The sequence below is a fragment of the Phalacrocorax carbo genome, chromosome 7 (assembly GCF_963921805.1).
Source record: "Phalacrocorax carbo chromosome 7, bPhaCar2.1, whole genome shotgun sequence".
Classification (NCBI taxonomy): Eukaryota; Metazoa; Chordata; class Aves; order Suliformes; family Phalacrocoracidae; genus Phalacrocorax; species Phalacrocorax carbo.
The window spans coordinates 31,335,665-31,359,643 of NC_087519.1; the positions used below are offsets into that span (position 1 = coordinate 31,335,665).

At 41.6% G+C, this 23,979-nt stretch overlaps 1 protein-coding gene across 9 annotated transcripts in view; it reads right to left on the reverse strand.

Moving 5' to 3' along the window:
* The window catches only part of PIK3CB (phosphatidylinositol-4,5-bisphosphate 3-kinase catalytic subunit beta), a 105,515-nt gene that overhangs the window by 74,923 nt on the left and 6,613 nt on the right, over positions 1-23,979 (reverse strand). For 4 of the 9 annotated variants that reach the window (XM_064457331.1, XM_064457325.1, XM_064457327.1 and 1 more), the window contains exon 2: positions 10,031-10,203. The gene's annotated coding sequence lies outside the window, so the exon portion shown is untranslated. Of the gene's footprint in view, positions 1-8,404; positions 8,561-8,691; positions 8,848-10,030; positions 10,204-23,979 lie in introns of those variants that run through there. The other 5 variants (XM_064457332.1, XM_064457329.1, XM_064457330.1 and 2 more) reach the window with 3 other exon arrangements.

Sequence of the window (23,979 nt, forward strand, 5' to 3'; positions counted from 1 at the left end):
AAGGAAGTAGAAATTACTACAGTTTTCAAAACAGACTGCCATATAAAAATAAACAATTTTTATGAACTTGTGTTAGCTGAACTCTACGAACTTAGGCAGAATTACACCAAGCATTTTCAAAAACAGTACCCTATCACTTAAAGCAACAATTCAGTGAAGAAAAATGCTTTTATTATTACTTAGGTAAAAAATGAAGTTAGATCGTTATGTTGAGCTTACAGATCACCTAATTCAAGTGCAAATGAACATTTTAAACAAAAAGTCTGACTCGTGATGTTACTACCACTAGCACTAGATGCAAAACAGTACTTCCAACATGCTGGGGAAGTAAAACTGCCCTAGGATGAAGGCTTGCTGTACTCTACAGAGTTTAATAGCCATCTTAATAGTGGTTTCTCTGTATCTTTAAATAACATTTGAAATTTTGCAATAGCTTATACAGTTTGTAATAGCTTGTAATCATAATACAGTTATTATTTAAAGAAAAGTTAGTTATGTAGATGGATGCAGATTATCAGTATAATATTTTTTATTTTTAATAAAATATAAAAGGACTTTTGTCAAAAGCTTTATGTCTGTCTTACGTGGATATTAAAAAGAAGCTGAACAATATCAGCCTGCTGAGAACAGATAATCAGTCCCTCCTCATTTTTATTATTAATAGCAAAAAAAGAGAATTTCCTTGCTAGCAAGAATTTTGTGCCAAAAATTGATGTACCATTTGCTGCTGACAATCTGCCAGACTAACGATGCTTTTCATTCAAGAGGTGCAGAAACTACTACTCACTTTCCGGTCAGCATTTATCACAGATTCCAAAATACAGCCCTCCCATGGAAAGAAAAACAAGACAGCTCTTCTCTACACACATAGGCACACCTCTCCACACTTAAATTATTACTATTAGTAAATAATTTAAAGTACTTCAGCAGATGCAGACAAGCGTTCTTCACTTCCTGATATTACGGCTCAGTCCTAATGTCATGGGCAACATAGACTCCCACAAAACTTCGATTCAAACCTGACATAAGAAAACTAAGAGAATAGAATCATAGAATTATTTAGGTTGGAAAAGACCCTTAAGTTCGAGTCCAACTGTAAACCACTGCCGAGTCCACCACAAAGCCATGTCCCTAAGGACCACACGGACACATATTTTAAATACCCCCATGGATGGTGACTCAACCACTTCCCTGGTCAGCCTGTTCCAATGCTTGACAACCCTTTCAGTGAGGGAATTCTTCCAAATGTCCAATCAAAACCTCCCCTGGTACAACTTGAGGCTGTTTCCTCCAATACTATCACTCGTTACTTGGGAGAAGAGACCGACCCCACCTCGCCACAACCTCCTTCCAGGTAAAGCTACATTTAAAATTTTATTTCCTACTAGGTTTGGACCCATTATTGGGTTTTTCTGTTCTTGTAGTTTTCCATAAAGTAGTAACAGGACTTACACTCTACTGTGCCTCATTGACATTTGGCCATTTGATATGCCCATACAGACTGCATACACATACTGCTGTCTGTACACCAAGATTAACACTTCTTTGCCTAGGGGATTCCTGGTTATGACTCAGTCTTCCTTGAATATCTTCACTGGTGTCTTGAACTGCATCTTTAGCAGAGCATATAGATAACTGGATAGTAATTTCAGAGGTCCTCCTCTGTGTATCAGCAGAAACTAAAAGGAAGACACTCAGCACTAAAGGCTAGAAATACAAATACTCCAAGCCCACCTGATTTTCAGGACACCAGACACAACAGAGATTCCCAAAGGCCTTGCCTCCCTTAGCAACAACCATTTAAGTCCAAAAGGGATCTTAAAAGCAAACAAACAAAAAAACCCCAAACCTAAACAACATCACATCACCAGCAGAGAACAAACAATATTGCCAGCCATCTTCAAGCACTGAAGCATACAGGATCCAAAAGCAGGCCTCCCAGTGTCATGATTTCTACCGCATCAACACCCATGTCTCTCCCATGTGCCTTCAGTCCCAGACTGCTACGCCCCTACTGTACAAAGTCCACTTGGTTCCTAGCCTGGACCTCACCTGTGACTACTGATTTCCATCCATCCCACAGCTGTCCCCAGAGAGTCCTTTCTTCCACAGATTCCATTTTACAGAATATTACACTTTGTAAAGCATAAATAAGTCCTAATACACATCTTCACAATAGGACCCCACAGGGCACTGAATGGAACAACAGCCTATGCCTCCAAAAACCAGCAGTCTAAAAAGACACAACACTTAAGGGAGTGACGACTCACACATGGTCAACACACAGGTCCTTAATTTCTTTGGGGGTTGGGAGGAAAATAATGGGGGATCTGGGGAGAAGGAATAAGACAAGAGCAGTAAATTTAATGACAGACTATAAGAAGGAAAAAAAAGTAAAAACACCAGGAATACTGAAAATTGGATGAAGTGGAAAAACGTACAGGTATAAGGACCAAAGAGCTTTTCAAAAACAGAGGAAGGAATTTGAGGCATGAAGCCAATCAAGAAAGGGACACAACACCCAATACAATTTTTAAATTATATTTTATGTGCGTCTTTCTACCACATCAACTTTGTACTTAGGTTTGAGTTTCTACTGACAACATTTACCTTTGCTTACCTGGTTCTCCTCTGCATATGTGTGCCCGTACCCATGTGTATGTACACACAAACCACAGGCTAACGTACAGCCTTCTGGAGGACGCAATACTAAATAGCAATACTCGCATCACTGACAGAAAACCATCATACTGCAGTACTTGAAAGCAGTCTTTTGGGGGGTTATTTGTAGTGACACAAATGTAATCAGTTTTTAAGATCACGTATGCTTTATATTCTTCTGTTATGAACATTCTATACTCATGAACATCAAACTGTTAACCGAAAATAACATAGCACATTTCAAAATAGCACCTTTTCTTCTTAAAAAATAAACTGATGCACCAATATCAAAATCCATCTCTCGAGCACCTTATTTACAAAAGAATAAGGCATTGCTCAATAGATGGCTACCACAGGAACTTCAAGCACTACAAATGTTAACAGTTATTCTATTTTCTAGAGACTTTTTTACGATATTCTCCAAACTACACACCTACTCTGATTTTTAAACTGTTTCTAGTACTCTAGCTGCACACAAGCACAAGTCTTTCACCTGAAATCTGTCACAAAACCACTTGACAGCAGGACTGGGAGCCTCTTACAATGTTAGGCCGATCCTACAGAACGGCAGCTATTGCACATTCCATACAAAAGCTTTCATGAACAACTGACTATTCTTATGTTATTTTTGAAATATTTAATTGCTTCGTTGAAGATACCTTCTGTGCATTCAGGCAACAAAGGACTTTCAGAAACACAGAAAATTAGCAAATGCTTCATAATAATACAGTACCATAAAACCAAAGACACACTAATATTCTTATTAATTCTTACTAACCAGCAACACAAACCACAAACACTCCCATGACTTCCACAAAACTATTTATCTACCTCTACTATCCAAACAAGCTATTGCACACATGCTGCCAGTTCATGCAAACTCAAAACTTGAATCATCCAACTCATCTCTGAATCCACCCAGTAGATAAATGGTGCTGGGGGTCAAAGGGAGGACAGGAATGACCCAAAAGGAGAGCAAACAGTGCGAGCTCCCAATGGACTCCACATCACTTGAAAATGTTCATCAGTTCCAAATTAACACATGAACAAAAGCCTCCAGAAATCTGGGAACAAAAGCCTCAGAATAACATTGTGAAGAGAAGTTTAGACTCTTCAGTCTAAACCTTTGGTAATCCCCAAAAGTGAACTTCAAAAGATGGTAATGAGAACACACTGATTACTTTGGGTCTCATAAAAAGAATTTAGAAATCACAGGGTTGTCAGCCCCTCTCCTTTTACAAGTAAACTCATGCAAAGAGGAAAGATACCATTACATACAGGCAAAAAAATTAAACCCACATTTTTTTCCATTACAGGGCATATCTTTCCCATTCAATTATCATGGTTTCGGGGGGGGGGGGGGGGGCGAAGTATTTATACAGCTATTTTACGTGCAATATTCACAATTCTTATTATCTCTTAGAGGTACTTTATTTTTAGAAGCAAATCTATCCCTTCAGGTCTACTCGCTCCACCACTGCCCCAAGGAACTACACCTCACTTGTTCAAATTTTCCTGTTTTTTTTTTTAAAAAAAGTGAAGTAGTAAAAAATCTGGGGGTCATTTGTCAACTTAACATGGGAAGTAAAACTGTTCAGCATTACAGCAACACATAGTGTAAGTTACACAAGCATAAAACTAGACACTGATATCTCTGATGGAGTTCCTTTAAGATATTTTGATGCACTATTCAAAAGCCTACTCTAAAAATCAGAATAACTATTGCAAATAGCAGCAAGATATTCTGGGAACAGAAGAGCCCCCTTTAAAGTTCAACATCATAGTGAAAATTTAATGCAACGTCACCTATCAAAATATGCAAGTCTGACAATTTTGAAAGAAACGAAAGTAAGCCATGAGTAGCAAATTTACATTAAGTATATTCTGCATTAAAAGAAAAATTATAGTACTTATAATTCTTATGCTCTTTTTAAAGTAAATAGAAAAAATATTTCTATATACGTAGATTTAGCTCCAAAGACAAAAAATTACTCCTGAGTTCATTCACAATTCTCAGTCAAGAACTTTAAGATAAGAAACTGAATAATCAAATTTCTTACGGCTGTCCCCCTCTCTTTCCTCCCCTCCCCCCCTTTTTAATGCAACTGAAAAAGATTTGGGGCATTTTTCCCCATAGCCAACATCTAAAGCCATGAAGTGGAAATAGCAGACAGTCTAGGTCCTCTGTTTGCGAACCACCAAGCTTTCCAAAGGCCATATTCTGTAGCACACTAGCAATTAAACTTTGGCTCCCTAAAACTGCCAAACCCAAAACAAATAAACAACGTGCACACGCCCACCCCACCCCCCACATTATCAGTGGGAGGCAGTGTAATTGCTCCAATCCTACTTCTCGAAGAAAGATATTTTTTTTTGGACACATCAGCATCGCTATTTGTCTCTTTAACCTTCTGAGGCCACTATGTAAATTCAATTATTTTGGTAGCTACATATCCACAAACATTTGCACATTAGGGCCTCACTCTGCAACCCTAATATATGTAAAATGGCACCACATTCCTGAATTTATTTCCACCAAAGGTTGAGATACAAAGATTTACCCGTGTAAATTTGACAGACTGTAAAATACATCGGTCAACGTGGCCACATAACTAACCGGTACTTCAGGCATTATACAAATACATGTAACCTTAACCTTGCAGGATCTCCAATTTGTGATAGTTGACAGAACCACCTCTTTGTTACCTGCTCTTCATTCTGGACCATAAGTAGGTACCTTACCAAACCAAAGCAAAACTGCCTGCTTACAAGTTGCTACTCTGATTCCTAAAAATTAATTTTAAAAACCTGTTAAATTTCTAAGGCAAGATTATTTTTTCCACCAAATCTGATTTAGTTATCAAAGCAAAACACACTGAAACAGTCATTTGGTGAATGACTGCAAGGACTAACAGCACCACCATGGAACAAATTGTTTAATGCACTCCAACACTCAATTTTTTTTTTTAGCCCTCTGCGATTTGAAGTCGTCCTATTCTGATGCAAGAATTCAGATTTGAGATGCAGTACGTAACACCAGGTGTATCAGTTTGAGTACAAACACACATTTACTAAAACAAAAAAACCCACAAACCCAAATAAAAACTCAACAAACCCAAATCAAAACCCAACAACAACCACCACCCCCCCGGCCCCCCCTCAAACAAGCAAGCTTTTCTATGTTACTGTGTAAATGATGCTTATTTCAGATTTTTCTCTCCTGGACTGCTTTCACAGAAACTGCAAGCTGTGAAAAGGGGTTAACCTCGTAACTTAAAGGTCTGCTGCTACCCAGTGTGGCAGGTCAGAAAGTCCACCTCAACCGAAGCAGCCCCATGGACTCTACATAAAATGTAATGCCACATTCTACAGCCCAACAACCCAGCATTTATTTTCAGATAAGCTAACTGGTGGCAACTTTTAGAAAACCAAGGGCAAAGCTTCCGTCTGTATCTCTAGATCTATGAAAACACACTTAAGCTACTTGAACTCTGTGCCTCTGGTCACGGAAACACAATACTGGTTTTCTAGCTAAACAGCAGCATGCATTTCCACCCAACTTCTAATAATTAAAGTTAGTATTTTTCTACCACCCTCCTTGCATATATAGCATTTCGACAGGCTGTATTTTTACTGGATTTAGTTTTTAAATCTCGTATTTGTGAAACAGAGCATACCGCAGACATATGCAAACTTCAAAAAAGCTTGCAACATTTCCCAAGCCTGCTGACTTCATATTCAGCTTCCAAGAAAGGGAAAGGAGTAGCGGAGCAGTGAAATCAGGGAGAAGCAGCAGGACATGTTCTCTCCTTACTATATCACAAGAATCAAAGATATTTTTTTTTTTTTTTGTAAGAAGGCTTTCCTACACTAGAATTTGGAGTTCTGCCAAAAGTCTACAGACAATTGGAGAACTAGCAAATTTATGACATCAGATATTCCAAGGAAGTGAAACCTGACTTAACAGAAGTGATTGTTATTCAAGAAAAACAGATATTTAAATCGACTTTAACAAAAATATTTTAAGGCCACGTATGGAGGAAGTTCCTCTTTAAAAAAGTTATTTTAAAAAGCATTTAATTACAGGCTGAAACCCCACTCAAACACATTTCCAAGTCAATCCACACAAAACATTCTTGATATTAGTGACAACCCTGATATTCTTTTTTTAAAAAAAAGTTAAAAAAAAACAATTGCCAAATAATTTTTGTTCAATAATCCTTTCCTTTCTCTCACTCTTCGGAAAAACACTGCTTGCTGGCATCAAAATTCCAAAGCCTGGAAAACCATCATCAGCCTGAACTCGGGCTTCGAGACTGAAGTTTCCAAGTGACCTGGTGACTGACTGCCCGGCCACCTTAATGCATTCCACTAGACTTCACAACCCTTTGACAAGTGTACAGACATTCAGTATTTTTAATATGGAATTTTCCTAAAAACAAGTGTATCACAAAGTTTTATTTTACCTTTTAATTAATCTTTGGAGACCTAGAGTTGTGAGAGTCTCTAGCTAATACCGATCAAATTTCTGTGACATCCTTCATGTATTCATGTAACTTCGAACCCTGAACTACAGTCCCGAAAACATAAATCCTGTGTTACTGGGGTTTCTAGTCATGGCCAGCTTTAAGAACTTCCTAAGCCTGAATAAAGTTCAGTATCAACAGTATAACAGCAGCGCTGACTTGGACAGTACATAACATTTACTTTGGCTACAGCTGTCAATTCCAAATGAACAAAACTCATCAACATATCTGGTGACAAGATTAGTCTGTAAATGCAGAAAGTTCTGGCAAAAAAAAACCCCTAAGCTTTCTTGATTTTGGAAGCTATCCAGCATCAGTCTGTAAGCACACATGCGTTGGAGCCAGACAAACCAGAGATTCTGGCATGAAAGGTTTCCATTTCTCTTTCAGGAACTCTTGGGGACTTATGAAGATCTATTCCCCCCTTACACAGAAACAGGCCCTCGTCTGTAGAAGAGTCTAGGTGGCTGTTCAGAAAGTATATGACAACAGCACAATGCCGAAGCAATCGTTCTGCATACTACCCACTCCGGGCTGCACAGAGAATGAGCATCTAACTGGAGCATCTGACTGGAAGTACTTGTCATAAACAGTGCTTTTCCATACAAATTGCGGTGGTCCAGAAGGAAAACAATCCTCAGAAATCGAGCTGAAAGCAGCCAGGAGCGTCGGATAATCTAAACGTCACTTAAAAGTCACAAAGCAATCACTCAGACCCCTTAGCTAAGGAAAAAAAAAAATGTAAAAAAAATCACCAGGCATAAAACGAAGACCGAGCTCGTCCGGCAAAGCCTCACCGAGAAAGCGCTGAGCACCTCGGGACCGCCATGCCTCCTCCGGGAGCCACCCGGAGCCCGCGGGGCTGCGGAAGGGCCGCAGGGCGGCCCCGGGGCGGGAGGGGCCCACACCGGAGGTGTAACGGGGGGACGGACGCCGGCCGCGCCCGGCAGGCGGGAGCCAGGAGACCCCTCTGGGCCCCGGGCGGGTGCAGGGGTCCCCGGCCGTGCTCGGACCCGCCGTTCCGCGGACGCAGGACGCGCGCGAGCCACTTGTTGCGGCGGCCGTTACCGCCGCGCGCTCTTGCGCAACGCCGGCTCGCGGCGCGGCAACGCACAAAGGCTCTCGCTCCGCCGGGGCGGCCGCTGACCGGCGCAAGGCCGCCGCCCCCCCACGACCCCTCTGCCTCACCCCACCCCCGAAAAACGGCCGCAACCTACCGAACCCCTTCCCCCGCGCCGGGGAGAGGGCAGAGCCTCTCGCCCGGTTGAGCAACCGCCGTGTCGCAACCAGCGGCAGCCGAGAAGTGCCCTCTTCCTGCGGAGCTCGGCGCCGCGGGGAGGGACCGAGACGAGCCGGCCGTGGCGGCCGAGGGGAAGCCCCGCCGCACCCCCACCGCCGCGCAGACCCGCCCGCCGGCCGGTGCCCCGCCGGCCCGGCCCCCTCAGAGCGCGGCACGCCCCCCCCGGCACAGCCAGCCCGGCCCCCCCAGGCTCCCCTCACCCACCTGCCCGGACAGCGGCCGCCGCCGTCTCCCGCGCCGCCCCCAGCCAGCGCGGCGGCGCCGGCGCTAGCGGGGAGCCTGCTCCCTCAGGCCGCCACGGGCAACAGCCGGGCCCCGCTACCACCGCCACCTCAGCGGGCACGGAGGGGGCGCCGGGCGTTACCTAGGCAATAGCTTCGCCCGCCGGCCCCGCCCCGCCCCCGAGGCGCCAGCCGCCAACCCGGGCGCGCCTTTCAGTATCAAACGGCGGGCGACGGCCAATGCCGCGGCGCGGCCCCGCCCCTCCCGGCGCCCCTCGCCCCACCCAGCGCCCCCCGGCCCGCTGTCCCGGGAGGGCCGGGGTGGAGGGGGGTGAGGCGCGGAGCCCCTCACTGCAGCCCCGGCTGCGAGCGGCGGCAGGGCTCGCCCCTCCCAGCCCCGCTTACTTACGAGTAGTTTCATTCCCCCCCCCGCTTGTTTGTCACTCCCCGATCGCGCTTATTCGTGGTCGCCCCATAAAGCTCCTGCTGCGCCCCGGTACGGCCCGCACACCCCTTCCTGCGGCCAGGCTTAAAAACTTCAGCCACGTTTCGGAAAGCTGAAAGAGGCAGCCGGCTGCGTTGACGCTGTAAAGGACTCATCAAAGAGCAGCCTGCCCGAAGAGGCTTTAGGAAGGCGGCAGGGACGACCTCGTTAAGTGCCTTGGCAATATTGCCGTCACACACCATCCACAGTTCAAGAGTCTTGGTGCTGAGCTCTTAAGAGTAATTGCGTTGAAACTAGTACGTATAAAAAGAATAACAGGTGGGTTTCTAAGGCTTAAAAGAAGCAGTCAAAGAAAAGGAAGGCAGAATGTACCAACTCAGTTCTGCGCGCAGCCAGCCGCGTCCCCACCCACTGAAACCAGCAGCAACGCTCCTACTGCCTTTAATGACAACAGGGCGAGGCACAGCATATCCTTGTCCTCATTCAAAGAGAGTGTGATCATATTATGCATATTTTAACATCCCTATGCTAATAATCGTGCTGTATTATTAGTCTTGTCTATTCTTCTCTGTTCATTTTTCTAGTTATTCCAGTTTTGAAAACAGAAAGATTTACTTCCTCATCAACTTCACCTACCAATTCTCAAGGCACTAGAAGTTCATTAAATTTGGATTAGAAAAGATCTAGGGGATGTTTAGTTGTTTGTTCCCAACAAACAAGCCAACTGCAAAATGGGCTGACTGGAAATTCATGGGAAAGACAATGATCTCCCCACTTATTTCAGCAAATGGGATTTTTACATGAACGGTGAGCACGCAATGCAACTTCTAGGCAAATGTCGGTGGAAGGGCAGAAGTTAATGAGAAACCTTGCCTACCGTGTATCAGTTGCCTTCACAGCCCGTCTGTGGTGTGTATCAATTAATAGTTCCCCTTCCTGCTTTTAACCAATTCTTTTAAGGCCGCTCAGCACTACAGGCGTTGTTTCTGAACGTCAAGCTGCTGCTTCATACCGCTGGAGTGTGGTAACTTCACTTGACTTCCCTTCTTCCTGGAAGAAAAAAAAGCCAATAGATGTCAAAGGAAAGTAACTAGTTTATCAGGCAAGCATACAGATCATGCAAAGGCAGTATCATCTCTATGGATCACACCCTCTATAACGTTTAGTTCAGCACATTGAGCCACTTGTCTCTTTTGTTCAAAGTTTACGTTGCTACTGAAATATATCTCTGAAAAGGAAAGTATTAATGAGATCCACTAGTGCAACAAGTCCCACATATGTAGCTTTTCAAACCATTCCAATACTTGTGGTTTTGACATTAAATATTCTAGATAGTGTTGGCCTAGATATTCAAACCTTGGCTCACTAGTTGGCCTTACTGATGACAAATGGTTTTGTGCCTGGAAAGGCTAGATAGTATTCTTTAGAAAAGAGCTATTTACTCTGGATCTTTCAACATTAGGTTGTTTTTCTACAGAATCCAGTGCAGTCTTTGTAAAGTGTAAGTCAACTATGATGCGAATGATTTACTAGACTGAGCAGAGGGCTACAATCCAGAAACTTCAAAATCTGTTTACTGCACTGCCATCTTTTCAATTGAATAATGATGCCTTGATGTGTCTGTCATGCATAAAGCCCCAAGCACTAAAAATTGTCTTGTATAGACAAACTTCTGCTATATCTATGAATAGACTTCAATGAAATCTGCCCACGCAGAGTTTTTCTGTAGGGTTCTACTCCCTGACTTCAAATTTCCTTTCCATTTTGTGTTTTAATGCCTCCAAATACAACATCAGTGTTTAGCAGTGGGAGTCAAGAGATCTCAATCAGTAGTTATCAACATATTTCAGATTACAGTTGATCAACTTGCATGATATTCATGTTCCTGTCACACATGGAGCTGTTGTGGACAGTGTGTGCAATATGGATAAGAAACTTGTCTTGAAACATCTTAAAGAAATGTTTTTATATCCAACATGGCAGTGAAAAAAAAACCCCAGACTTCATATATAATTTTTATTTTCAATTTCCTTATCTTTAGATTCTCTTCCCACCCCCCTTCACAAAACAACAAATGTTCTATTATTCTGTCCCCCAGGCTATTGTTACATATGTTCTCAGTATAACAAAAGAGTTTTGTCTAAAAAGGCTGTATCTGAGTCATGTCTTTGCATGCGGAACAGCTGTACACCTAGGGCACATTCTTGGTCACTTGAAAATGTGTCATTTTCAGCATTCTGGGTTTACATTATTTTAGCTCTGTGTCACCGCAGTGATCAGAAGAAAGGCACTAACGAACAAGTTATTTGCAGACATCACAGAACTCTGGCAGCAGACCCAGACAGAGGGAGAAAGAAAATGCAAGTGGAAATGCCACTTGAAGGATGTTTGGCCTAAAGTAGAAAAAGCTGGTCTGAAAAAATCCAAGTTAGTAAATCTAAAGGACAGTGATCCAGAACAGAGCTGAACACTGGGCAGGAGATGTTTACAAATCACTTATTACAAAACTTAAACGCTCATAGCCACTTGCTAGTGTCTGATACTGTGATACAATGGCAACATCTACAAACCAAATCAGCTTTGGGTAGTTAATGCACAGCAACATTTTGTGGTGAATAAAGAATAAAATGAGAATCTCTCATGAGTATTTATTTTCTTTTAAAAAAAGTTAGATTCAAAACTGTGTGAGCAAGCAATGGTAGAGAGAATAATGATCACTCTACACCACATGGTCATTCCTTTGTCAGCGTGCTGCCTACTGTCATCCAAATAAAAGGCTTTAGAACATCTTGTGTACGAAAAAATAACATGAGAGTCTCCTAAGTAGTCGCTAGAGGAAAGCCAGTTTGGATGATAATATTCAAAAAATAGCTTATCTGGAATTTACAAAACTTTCATCTCCCTTTTAAGTCCCTCCTTTCCTACTAGGAAAAAAAAGAAGTCCCCTGTTGCCTAAGGTAGTAGGTTGTCGCCATTTAAGGGCCAGGATCTCTGGTTAGTCACTGAAATTTAAGAGGTGCTAATAAGCAAGCAAATAATTTTGGCATGACTATTTCAAGCCACGTGTTTAAAAAAAATAAATCACAAGAATCAGGTTTAACTGATTCTTAAAAGTCAAAGTCTATATTGAATCTCCTAAAAAGGAGATACTAAGATTCCCAAGGAATTTTGTACATTAAAAGTACATTTACTACAATCTATACATGATTTCATGCACCGGGTTAAAGTACTACAACACATACAAATTATATGATAGAGAAGATACGGTATGTGGATAGCATTATCCTGTAAGAGTCTCAGCTGATAAATAAAAGCTGGCCTGCTGTTGTGGACCTTCCCCATCTCTGCAGATGTTAGGCTAATCTGTGAAATCAAAGCTGGCCATTGCCATTAGGGCCTCTCAGGGTGCACGGGTACAAGTGCTAATGGCACGGTGAAAAACCCAGCCTAACTCAATTTTGTAAGCATAACATTCCCCCAAAGGTGTTCTATACAGTACATTGGTCTCTCTTCCTGCGCTTGCACCAGCGTGTGTGTCTATAATAAGCTTCTCTCTGTTTCTCACACTGACTCCGGTGGAGGGGGAGGCAGCAGCAAATAATGGACTGAGTGACATTCAGTACCAGACTGCAAATGCAGATGTCAGACAAAACGGATGCTGAATTTGGCTAATGAAGCTACAGCCTGCAGCAAGAACAAGCAGCTTTTAACAGTGCTTTGCTAAAACAAGTTATTTAATATGCGTAAAATTCAGTGGAAAAGTTCTCTGAGAGCTTATAGCCTGCATACGGGAGCCAGGGAGGCAAACAGCTCTGTTATCTACAGCAGCGCCTTAAACAGCCAGCAGCACTGATACCCAAATATTCAGCATCTTGGCACTTCACTGTTTTGTTCCCCCCATTGAATTCGGTGTCTGAGGCCCCTCGTTTTAAAATTTTAAGCCTAACTTAAATGACATAAAACCACTTAAAATAGAGGGCCTCTTCCTCAACCTCCCTGACCTCCCCTGGCTGCCTTAACACATCAGAAGTACCAGCATGTCAGCTGATTCAGCCCTCAGGGCAGGCAGAGCCCTGCTGTGAATGAGTGGGCTCAATTCCTTCCCCTTTCCCCGCTCAGGCAAGCCACAAGAGCTGGCGTGCAGCAGCAGGTCCAAGCCGGAGAGAGGCCTTAACCAGCCAAAGCGCTCCTTCTGGAGCGCTGGCTTTGCTTGTGATCCCACAGAGCACAACTTCTTCTCTCAGGCTCCCTTCAGCTGGGCCATGGCCTGGGGGAACTGGAAAGGAGAGTCCCTCTGTACTGAGGCTGCAAGTGTGCCAGTAAGAGTTGGGAGCTGAACCCTCTCTACCCTACACTGTAAATCCACACCTAGAAGGCTTCATATTCATATTCAATATTCATACTGCTTCCAAATCACAGAAACTCCATGACTGGGAGCTCTTAGGCAGATACTTTTAAGTGGTGGCATTCTTGACCAATTTATGCCAATTCTGTTGTAATAAAGCAGCAATTTTTTAATAGCACTTATCTGTAGAAGAACTGGTGGAAAGTACTTAGTTGTCATTGATTCTATACTACAGCAAATGTATATGGGGTTGCGTATTTTCTGCATCTGTTCATGGCAAACAGAGGCTTCTGGGTATGGCCACACTTTACAAGACAGCTTGTTCATGAGGTACATAGCTATCTGTATTATATCACCCAGTGGAGCTCAAAAAAATTGCTCAGTTAGGAAGAGTAGGATCTTTACAAAGATCAACAGCATCCTGAAGCGACCATCTGACTTCGCTGCTACATTCTTTCTTTACATATAAATATCTCTACACAGTTTGTCATTTTTCCAGTTTCCTAACACAGATTTTGCAAAAATAGTTCCATTCATCAATACAAAATAACTTCTTTCATCAAAAGCATCTTGAATAGCTAGTGCCTAACAGAATCAGGACCTCTGATCACATGTAACCACACAGGCAAGGCTCCCCCCAGCTATTATCTCCTCTGCCCACTTTATGGGTCTGACCTCCTACCCAATATTAACATATTTTTATAATAAAGCAACACTGGATTGTTAGAACTGCCACTTTTTAGATGAGACACTGAGTTCCCTTGTGTAATTTCTGCTGACTTTTCTAATCAAATATAAAGATCCCATGACACATTTTGACAAAAAGTAGGGCACAGCCGGCTTATTTATTCTTTTACTAAAAATAGGCTTCAATGTCCAGCAGGTTGTAATGTGTTAGATAGCACTTCAAGTGCAACAGCTGCTGTACCTGCCTTGATACAGCTATATTACCAGTTCATCTTTGCAGTATGCTAACTATGAAAATCAAACATCAGGCTTCACAATTACTTTAGTAGTTCCATTTTGCTCAAATGCTTACTAGGATTAGACCGTCCAACAACTGAAAAGGCAATAAAACAGCTTCTCTCATCCTTACAGGAGAAGTTTCTGACACCTTACAAGTACAGCGCAGCGTGTTTTGCATCTCTTGGGTTAATGGTCTATTACTATTCTCATCCAGAGGCAAAGACTAAGAAGAGATTAATTATGGGAACTGGAACACAAATGGCTTGAAGAAATCTCTACCACCTTCTTTACATATTTATTTTCTAGCTGGCATTTTTTTAAGGCTATTTTGATAACAGAAGTGGATGTTACACTGTGAAAATGAATAATGATCACAAATACTATTGAGTCTATCACACTTTTTAATGACTATGGATATGAAATATGCTATCTTATTTCTGTATTCGGCCTTGCAGAAGACTTTCAACTGATGTCTTGTCATGTTTGCTTAGAGGAGCTCATTGTCCAGTCACAACGGTGTAAGTCAGGGCTATCAAGGGTTCATCATTTTGTGTAGAACTGCCAAAAGAGAGAAAACAGAGTCTTTAGCCCCTAAATTACACCGATGTAGTCACCCTTTGAGTCAAATACATTTAGTGACCTTCAGTACACAGTGAACATCACTTCAGAATTTGGTCACGTGCCATTACCATGATGGACTTGCCCAAAACCAAATCTTTCTTTATCTCACCCAAATTATATGTCATATGCAAACCAAAGAAAGAGATAAAAGGAAATGTGTTATATTACTGCTACCATGAACCACAGGTACTGCACTAACATTTCACTAGCCCATGGAAAAACAGGATCACTTTAATCCCACTGGTATTACACACTACTAGAAAGCTAGTACATCTGTACCTACCTATCAGGGCAAACCAAAAAAGTTCACACTGAATTTTAAAAATCAATAAGCAGAAGAAAAATAACAACTATTACATGGAACATCATTCCTCAAATTATCAATTCTTACTCAAAAATGGACTATTAAATCTCTAGTTCAAATCTGAGATTTTAAACTCTTTGCTTTGGTGATTGTGTTACAATTTTAATACTACTTATGAGCTTCTATTTTTAAAAGGACTATTAAAAACAAACAAGGCATTTATAGATTCCTTATTAAGGATGTCTACAGTGTCTAGAAGCCTCTCTAATACTTATTTATGAGCATCTAATCATATCAATGTTCCTTTTGCTATAAAACTGTTTTACACTAAGATCAGTGCAAACAGTCACTAAGACACCCTGAAATCAGTGACAACCATGAATATTCAGTGCTCTGCTGGAATAAACAGAAACACTTCCATCTCACACTTGTATTAATTTAACATGCCATGATCAGGAGCCATGAGTCCTACCCTCAGAAGAACCAGCACCATGATACATTTCATGACAGCACCCATGAACAGTTATGAACAGGCACTGCACAACCAATGCAGGAGAGATTCTGGGAATACTCCTAAAATGCCAGTACATAGTTTGAAGCAGTGCTCTGTACAACCATTTGTTGCTAGACAGTCCTGTCATCCTGAATCAGGAAGACATTTTATTTCTAGGAATTATATTTTAGACTATATATTTAGTTTCTTCAAGCTACATATGCATCGTCTTCATTTTTAGTCCTCAGTAGCTAACCTAACTAAATCTGGCTAGATGCCATAAAAAATATTGTTGTGGCATAAGAGGGAAAGTTTATTATTATTACTTTCAAAATTAATGAATTAAGCCTGCCATACTATTCCAAAAACTCCAGGCTTTGTGCTAAATCTCTTTTTACAACAATGTTTCCAGATATTGATTAACCAAATCAAAATATATATGTCTCTCCCCCACTCCGTCTGGCAATCTATCACAACAAGCCTGAACACTTCATTTATATGACTCATACACCTTTAGATTAAACAACTACGCAAATACTGCCAAGTCTCTATTTATCACAGCTTTGTCAGTGAAACAAATCATTCAGCAGGTGAATCATGAAATTACTGTGTGTGTGGATGCTAAGTGAACACAGAGGGAAGCAGAGAGATGCCAGCTTAACTTCACGCTTTCCCATCTATTTCTCCTTCCCATCTCCTTCACTCTATCACTGTGACACTGCTAATAAGAGCAGATGAATTCTTCTTGCCTTTTTCTCAACACACAGTCGATTTGGCTGCAGTTCAAAAGGTCCTTTAGAAACATGAGGAAAACTGAAGCACATGCTTCAGTGGTTTGCTCAGGGGAGAGCACTTGCTGCGTACGCCTCTGAGAGGGAAAGCAGGCTTTCATTTCCAATATGAAAAGTGAATCCATTGAAATGGCTCCACCATTTAGTGTGTAGCTCTCCTGCTTGGAGGGGCCTCATAGGGGTCTTCTGCTGCAATTCTGCTCTGCAAGGAAGACAGACTGGCAGGACATCACTGCTCAGAGAAGGGCTAGCTGTCTGGACAAGGTTAGGTCACCTTTGCAAGAGAACACATTCCAGCAGTTCAGAAAAATGTGGCTGAAGAGCATTGTTTTTATTCCCAGAATGTACCTCATTGCTAAAGAAGGTAGCTATGCTACGAAAAATATTCCATGGGGAGCAAAGAAATTCTTCTCCAAGGCCATTCTCCCTGCTCCACCCCAGCTGACATTACACAAGTTGAATAATGCATGTCAAGGTATTAAGTAACATGTAAACATTTCCAGTAAATGTTTCGGCTGCAGGCCTTGGCTTAACTGGTATTGCTTCCCTCTGTGATAGGGGAAAACAACTTCCTCAGTTCTTCTGCACCTAAAGCCTAATATTAATGAAGCATTTCCTACCAAGCACTAATGGGAATCTTCCTCCTTCCTTATCTCCCAATACTCATTTTAAAACCCTTGAAAACTTACCTCGTGAAGCCTTACTCAGAGATGTGCTTCTCTAAAAGTCTTTTATTGGCAGTATAGCCTATGCAATGGGATAATGATGTCCCAAAAACACTACAGTTCTGGTAATACATTTCAGGACAAATGAAAAATTCCAATTGGAAACAAGCTAGATTCTTCTCATACCATCAAGGATGTTTTACATGAACCCCGTGCTTCTCATCATGAATTGTTCAGCAATACTCCCCCCCCCCCCAATTTTGAGATTATGTATTTTCACATAGTTTTTCCCCAAGGGTGTGAGAACAGTGTTGGGAAGTCACAGTCCTTTTCAGTCTGGTAGAGGAAATCCCTTTGGAATTTAGTATCGCTTTAGGCATGCACACTGTTTGCACAGCATATGCCAGTAATTCCTTTTCCTTTACTGTCTATGACATTCCACAACAGGGGCAAATGCAGTTCTGAGCCAACTAACCAAAAAGGGATATACTTAAACATCACTGAGATAAAGATGGGGTCTTGAATCACCTCAGTGAGACTGAGAACCATTAGCCCCAAAGGAGAACTGCCCAAGGAAATTTCTGGGATTTTCCACTGGAATTTGTTCTTTCCCAAAGGGCTTTCTGTAAGAGAGACTGACCTAGGGTCAAGTATCTGAAGAACTCCCAGGAAACAACACCAAATTCCACTCTGAAAAGAGCTTGAGCAAAAACTTTGAACAGAGCTGTTAAGTAGAAAGGTAAAGTCATGCATTTTCTGTAACTTTTCCCAAGTATAAATTATGCCTTTTAATGTCTGATAGCTGCACAGGGCTGAGATCTGTGGGGCAAGCTGGATTGTTCTCCTTCACGTAAATGAATTGTTTTCCTGGCAATCAAACTTGCAGTCCAGCTGAGGACATGACACCAGCTGTGCTAAACATTACTTAGAGCCAAGGGTCTCACTACTGAAAAAAAAAAACAACCTTTCTCAGTACCCAAAGATGCTTAAAAAGGAAAAAGCTCCACTGATCTTCCAGACTGAAAGTATGGCAAACTAGCACTGGGTTTTAATGTGGTTTTGATAGGGGTTCATAAGCAATGCCACACATGGAGTCTTGTGACATAACAAGATAAAACAACATCCAAAGAACAGGAGATTAATAACTTGTTTTGATGTTTACTGATCATTTGGCTTCAATACTACTTTTTGGAAGACTGTCTTAAAGTGAAATTTGTTTCCCTGGGCTTCATTATTGAGTTGCAACAAGACTGCTCCCAGAGACAAACTGGAACTAGTAAGAAATGTGCTCCTGTTTGGGCAAATATGGAAAGCAGAAACACCAGAGAATAACCTCTTCCAAGCCCTCTTTTTCCTGCTGCTTACAGCAGCGGCCTTTTTTGCCTGATGACCCACATCTGTATGAGAAGTAATGGGTTATTGGTACTGAATATCACAGCTCCCAAACCCAAGGCCACCAGCTCTTAGCAGGCTTTCCACCTCTGTATGATAACTGCAGCACTGGTATCAGTGACTGTTCAAAGAAAATAAAGCATAGGGAAACAGAAATTATAGCCACCATGGCAAAATCAGATCACAATAACACAAAAACTATTGTGCACACCTCAATAACTGATGTGGGCCTATTTTTATGTGTGGGCTGATCATGACAGGCACAAAGCAAAAACCATGCCAGAATGAGCCTGTCCTGCTCAGAATGTTGTTTCCAGCAATGCAGCAATGAGTTAATGATTGCATTATAGCTATCACAGGAATGCCAGTGCTCAGTAAGGAGTGTTTTGAAGAAAGGTTTTTGAATGCAACTTCCCTGCTGCTTTTAGTTCCCCACAGAAGAGGAACTATTGGAAAGACTAAGCCACCCGCAAACACCTTTGGAGAAAGCTTTGGCTAGCCACTGCTGCATTCCTAAGAAAGAGTAACTCACTCACTACATTCTTAATCCTTTATACTGTGAAATAACCTTTTTTGGTGAAAGACTAATAAAACTACTGATTTCCAGACTTCTAAGAATGTTACTGCCAGGGCTAAGTGCACTCTCAGAAATACCAGTGGCTTCTAGACTTTTCAAGAAATTATATCCAACTGAAAAGGTGTTTATTGTTTAGTCAGGGCCCTGAGGGCACCAAAGCTCAGGTATAAACTCCCTGTACAGGGAGGAACGGGATGACAGCAAAAGAAATGCATTTGCACTCTCCTTTTTCCCCTCCACCCACCCATCCCCATCTGCAAACAGGAAGTGTGTCCCCCAGCTCTTGCCTGGAGATGCCTCTGCAGGACATCAGGGAAGAGGCAGGTGTTTGCTGCAGCCTCTGCACCAGCAGCGCATGGGATAAAGCAGGATGCACTACTGCAGGCAGAGAAAAGAGGGGCTTTTCTGTGTGCACATTGCACACACGTATAGATGTATCCGATCCACACCTCCCTGCAACTTCACAGCAATTTGGCCTTCCATCTTTTAACACGTGCAAGAAATGACAGACCTCAGGCTAACATCCACCATAATCCCATTGTTATAAAGCAGTGTCTGGCAGGACTACAGCAGCCCCTGTGCAGCAGTGCAGCCTCCTAGCCCTCTTTGCACAAGTCCTGTATACCACGTCCCACCAGGGAGCTGGGAGCAGACTCATTATCCAGCAGATAACGATGACTACAGAAGGCCAAGACTGGATGGTGATAAGAGCCCACACATATTTGGCATATGGAAATGTTTACATACCTGTCTACCCATAGATCTGTATCCTTACTACTGTATGGTAACTCAGAGAGTAGAGGACTTTGGCAAGCCTATTTCAGCTGCAGTGATCCATATCTTAAACTACAGTGAGCTGCTGAAGCAAAGCAGTGATGTAATGCCATTAAATGAGAGCACACTGCCTTTATCCCACGCAAATCCAACAGCATTTCTAATGCCACCATACAACTGGTACAAACACAACACAGAATCATTTAAACTGAAACTTCAAACACATCCTTACCTTGTCATTACACTATATTTAAAATTTCTTTGGCCAAGTACAACTTCCAATTAGGGTCAATCAGTTACAGTGATTGACTAGAGGTGTGTTTCACAACAGCAAAAAGTAGCAAGTATGAGCTCTTGTGCACCTTAAAAATGCCATCTTTGTTCTCAAGCACCATTAACAACAAATGGATCCAATACCTAGAATGGCCACAACACAGAAAAAGAAATATCCACACTGTAGTGAAAAAAAAAGTACCTATCTTTGAAATATCAGCTGAAAACTTAAAAACCAGCCTATGCCAATTTCTTCATATAACATATACAGAATAGCCTCTTAAAATGCTACAATTTTACATTAGTGCTTTCCTTTAGTAATTTAACTTAAGAATGTATACTTAATCTTTAAATCTTTAACACTAAATATTCCTTTGAGAAATAGTCTTAAGTATGAGATGCGTACCTCATCTCTTCTAACCTTAGTCATATCTCAAACTACCATTTTTCACAGATATATGTTAAAAATAAATACACATAGATATGGAAAATGAGGTCCTGTTACAGGATGTCAGGTTTTCCATCAAATAATATGCCATTACACTTTGTGCCTTAATCATTTTACACAAACCTAAGAATTGATGATGCTCAGCTAAATTATCATTTACCATAAACGTACCTTGAAAAACCGAGCATGATTTTCTTTGGTTGTTCTCTCTTCTTCCCCAGCAAAGACAGCTGAGGGAATAGACATGCAGTTCTATAGTGGCTTGGCCATATGAACTCTATTAAAAAACTGATTATTTGAAGTTGTTAAAGATCAGGTGATAACCTCCCTCAAAAGATGAAAAAATATGAACAGACCCAAATTAGTATCTAATAAAGAAGTGGGGCTGTTGCACTGTGTAAACCTTGAATTAGAATAATAATGTAGGGAGACTCAACATAAGATGCTGTGTGTTTCTCATTACAGCTGGTAATAACTCCTCCGGGGTCCTGCCCCTTCCAGCACCGTAAGCATGCTGAATACCCTAATAGTGTAACACTGTTTTTCCACGCCCTGCTAAGATATGCCTGAAAGGCACTTTTGTAGTGTAGCTTAAAAGCACAAACTCTGTCCCATGCTACACATCTTCCCTGAAACAAAGCATTTGAAATAAATCCTTCTGGGCAAACTCTGAATAAATCACACTCCCAGTAAGATAACTCTTAACATAACATTCAAGCACACACATTCAGAGAGCCCATGCAAGTTTTACTGCATACTGGGTGCACCTGTAGCACTGCCTGCAGACTATCAGAAATCTCAGCTATCTTAACATTGCTCTTCCCAGCCTCTACACTAAAAATGAGTTCTCTCTTCCACCTGCATTTCATACTGATGGGAATATGCTGTTGCAGCTGATACAGATGACCAATTCACTCAGTAGCAAACAACTAATCTGCATATCAGCAAAGTGCTCTGCACTTACCAAATGAAGGCACACAAACACATTAGGATTAGATTTAAGGCTACTAAAGTCAGTAGGCTACAAATGAATGCCTGTATAGCAAGCTTATTACAATTCTGCATTACTGTGGTTGCTTCATTCAAGTTCTTTGACAGATACTGAGTATCTTAATGAGAAATCTGCCTTTTTAATGCCCAGAAAAGTCAGTTTGTTTCATGCTGTCTATAGTGATCGATTTCACATACCCACGCATGTAACCTTACACACACGAGCAATCCTGCTGAGTTCAACTGTCTTTCCAAACCAGTCTGTGCTCAGCACATGTCAGGTTCTGTACATTTTGCCCTTTTCCAATTTATCCCATCTGTTTATAGCCTTTCCATCTAGTTGACTATGATTTTCCAAGGTTTCAAATTTACCTTTTTCCTATCTGATGGACATTATAATGATATTAAGGGGAAATTTATTAAAGAACTAACTTAACTCGATTTCTTTCCACAGTGTTTGTCCAAACTGGCTGGCTGAGTATGACCTTTTCAAAGGTATTTGGCAAAGACCTGTCATTTCTCAAGTTATTTTTCCAATTTTTGTCAGTGTGAGTTTTAAAATCAGTATCAAATGATTTTTATTACATCAGATCAAAAATATGTTCTCTAGCTGAGCTGACTTCTTTTAGTCTTACTCCTTAAAACTGCATGAGACAAATCAAATACATTGTGGAAAAAGCACACAAAAGTCTGGTTTGTGGCTGAAATTCCACCTAGACATAGAGCAGGAAGGGGAGAAAAATTACATCTCTTGAACAGTAAGAGTGTTTGTTAAGAATTCTTTTCTTTCTTAATCTCAAATCAACAACACTAGGATCTGGGCTTGACAAGATCTGTTGAAAATATAAGAGATATCTCCAATAAGTTATGTGTCTGCAGCACATGCAGACCAAGTTGCTTGTTTCTTACAGCTTTTATTAATCACTGATTGGTGTGTTGGCTCTGGATGCTAGGGTGGAACCAGGAGACCAGTTCAAATACCGTCTTAGTGTTGCTGCTAAATCGTAACTACTTTAAAAGATTGCATATGACAGGTCAGAGAGAGGAACAAAGAGTTTTATTCATGGAAAATTGTACTAGCCTTCAAAGCAAGTCATATGAGAGATATATGAATACATATATTTTTATAGCTTGTGCCTAAATTAGAAAGAAGATTAAAAATCTCAGTGTCCCTTCCAGAACTCCTTCCCTTGTCTCCATATTCTCCTATTAATTTTGGATGATACAAGGTCCCTTTATTTTTTTTACCTCCTCTTACACCTTCTTGTCTCTCCACTCTTCCCATCCTACTGCATCTTGACTTCTTGTTCACCTGTAATCACATGTTGGATTCAGAGATGCGATGCACCAAGTCCTGGCATTTTGGAAATCTGGCAATTCCGAGCTATGAAAAGACTTTCCATCTTGCCCCCCAAAACAAGCCATTAATAAAAAGCACAGGAGGAAAAAACAAAGAGCAAAACCTAAGACTTCTTAAAATTATAGTGTTATCCGTCCTGAGTGTTCCCAGTTTAAAGCAAAGTGATCAAACTACACTGGCAGAAGCCAGTAAAGGATGCAGCTTAAACTGTCTAGGATCATTTTTAATATTTTAGTTCTAGGAAGTACACAGAAACCATAACTACACAACTGTGCCAGAAATCCTGAGGGATGGGGCTGCCTTCTCAGGGCACATCTGAACTCATCAGCCTTGCTGCAGGTTCTGGCTCAGTTATTTTTTCTTAACCAACCTGGCTATGCCTCCCCACAGCTGCCTCAAAATAACTGTAGTAACAGAATATTCAATAATGGGATTTATACTTGATTGTACTTTAGAAGTGAAGAAAATAAGAACATCCCGTGTGTGCCATGTGCTTCTGTTACTACCATGTGGTTTCACAAGTCTCTAGAGGTTCAGAGAGAGACAATACTTCTGGTGCGCAGCCTGAGTGCTGGCTGCCCACAGCACCTCTGCCACTGACCGCTGCCTGAGAAGCCGAGCATCATTGAAGCTCGGGCTAATGCAGACAACTGAGCTTCAGACAGAACCATGTGGAAAGAGTCTTCTTTCTGGTTCACTTATCACCATGAGATACCTCAGAAAACAAGCCCAGCATATGTCCCTGCTACTTCATTTCACAGGTGTCTCATCTGTCTGCTCAGTCCTGTTTTGGATCAGAAGGCTTTAGAGCTGCCTTCTTTATACGT